General features: G+C 39.4%; 1 long non-coding RNA gene across 1 annotated transcript in view; it reads left to right on the plus strand.

The window, feature by feature from the left end:
* LOC117957748 overlaps positions 1-2337 on the plus strand; it is a 19307-nt gene extending 16970 nt beyond the window's left edge. The window contains exons 3-4 of the long non-coding RNA XR_004659584.1: positions 865-879; positions 2272-2337. This is a non-coding gene — a long non-coding RNA (uncharacterized LOC117957748). The remainder of the gene's footprint in view (positions 1-864; positions 880-2271) is intronic.
* The last annotated feature ends 4 nt before the right edge of the window (positions 2338-2341 follow it).

Raw genomic sequence — 2341 nt, forward strand, 5'->3', positions numbered from 1 at the left:
CCCCCCCCCCCCCCAGGCCAAACCCCCTCATTAGTTGAGCTTGTCTAAGGCACCTGTGCCAACATGGCTGCCTCTGGTGTCTATCAGGTGCTCCATGAGACCTTCTCTGTGACCATTGAGGTAAAAATCCCGGGTTATGCTTTTAAGATTTTAACCCTTCGGTTGTCTTCCCGTCAAAATTGAAAATCAAGCCTTTTGTTGACGCTTTTTAATCGATGATTTTAACGTTTTCTTATGTTTTCGTTACACTGGGACACAGTTTCCAGTGATAATTCCACAGGAGGGTAAGTTGATGAACACACCCTGAGTAAGATTGCCTATCCACAGCTGCCCTCTGCCCACTTCCCCTTTTCATTTCATGATTTTAAGTAGCTGGGAGTGTAATTGTTTAAAAAAAAAAAAAAAAAATCCTTTTTAAATTGTCACCCTTATAATACACATTTGTGTTTTCTACTTAAATTTGATTATTCTAATTTGATTCCCCTACATTTCTAACCACCCTCTTTTCAGACACTTCCAGTCTTTAACCATTTCATTTTCAATAAATATTTTTGGAACCTCATCTGTCTTGCTTTAGTTAACAAACTTATGAAGCCTTTGTCTGTCTACAGAGACTGGGGTTTTTACGGTGTGTTCAGGGGACAGGAAGCTAGAAGATAGTGAGATGTTTTTTTACAGTGTGTTGTGTGGACAAGCAGCTGGCAGATAGTGAGGAGATGTTTTTTTACAGTGTGTTCAGGGGACAGGCAGCTAGCAGATAATGAGATGTTTTTTACGGTGTGTTTAGGGGACAGGCAGCTAGCAGATAGTGAGGAGATGTTTTTTACAGTTTGTTCAGGGGACAGGCAGCTAGCAGATAGTGAGCTATTTTTTTACAGTGTGTTCAGGGGACAGGCAGCTAGCAGATAGTGAGATGTTTTTTACAGTGTGTTCAGGGGACAGGCAGCTAGCAGATAGTGAGATGTTTTTTACAGTGTGTTCAGGAGACAGGCAGATAGTGAGATGTTTTTTACAGTGTGTTTAGGGGACAGGCAGCTAGCAGATAGTGAGATGTTTTTTACAGTGTGTTCTGGGGACAGGCAGCTAGCAGATAGCGAGATGTTTTTTACAGTGTGTTCAGGGGACAGGCAGCTAGCAGATAGTGAGATGTGTACTTTATGTGACAACAAATGTAGCTTAAATCATGTGTGACATCACAACTTTTTATTATAATTGAAGCATATCTTGGTGTGAGCGTGGGCCCGGTCTTTAAAAAAAAAAACTGGATCTGGATCAAATTGATCTGGATTTGGAAATCCCATGTTTTCAATTTTATTTACATAGCGCCAAACAAGTTATCGCACAGCTGCTTTTCATCAAAGAGCAGGTCTAGACTGTACTCTGTGATGTTATTTACAGAAACCCACCAGTCCAGGCTATCCAGGATCACCGGATCCATTTTGGTTCTAAGCCAGTTTTTTTAAAGGTGATCCAAGTACCAAATTTCAGGATTACCAAATCCTGTTTACCACAGCTTTAAATGAACCAACAGTGTAGCCTACTGGCTTAGCAAAGAACAGGTAGCCAAAAACCAGGGGCCATATATAGCCATGGTTTGTTTTCATTTTAAGAAACACTTAATATATGGAATGTAGAACGTTTATTACATTCTACATTCCATATTTTATGTTACGAAACAATTCTGTGCAATAGTCAAAAATCATTTACAGGACAGATACCAGCTCTTTTCATCTCTACACTCCATCTTTTCTCTGCTGCAGTTTTTTCTTGTGTCAAAAAGATCCTAAACCGAGTTTTCTGAGTTTGGTCCGGGCAGGTTTGATCCGGCTCAAATGTAAGCTCAGATTACATGGTCTGATTTTGGTTCAGAATCCCTCTTTAGCTTTTGGGATAACCCATTTCCTGAGATTGGATCCATTCTGTCATCCAGAATTTGACTTTACTTTTGGAAAAACTGGACCCAGGCTGGGGGGGTGGAGTAGTTAGATTCTGGTGGTGGTTACTCCTGTGGAGCCACTTTGGACTTTGGACAGAATCCATCTCTCTGACACTGGCTTTAACCCTTGTTGTCTTTACCGTTAACCATGAACTTGTCCTTAACATTTTGTTGTGGGTTTTTTTTTCGATGTTTTTGTCGCTTTTTCTGATTTATTTGTAACTTTTCCCATGATTTTGGTGCTTAAAAAAAAAAAACTGAGCTATTTTAATTATAGCTTTTGCAATTATTCTTGGAATTCATGGTTCATTTATATCAAACGCATACGTTTTTAGTTTAAAAAAGCAGAAATTATGAATTATTTTGACTAATAGTTAAAATCAGAGGATGTTGAATGGGTCTCTA

Source organism: Etheostoma cragini, chromosome 15 (assembly GCF_013103735.1).
Source record: "Etheostoma cragini isolate CJK2018 chromosome 15, CSU_Ecrag_1.0, whole genome shotgun sequence".
Lineage (NCBI taxonomy): Eukaryota > Metazoa > Chordata > Actinopteri > Perciformes > Percidae > Etheostoma > Etheostoma cragini.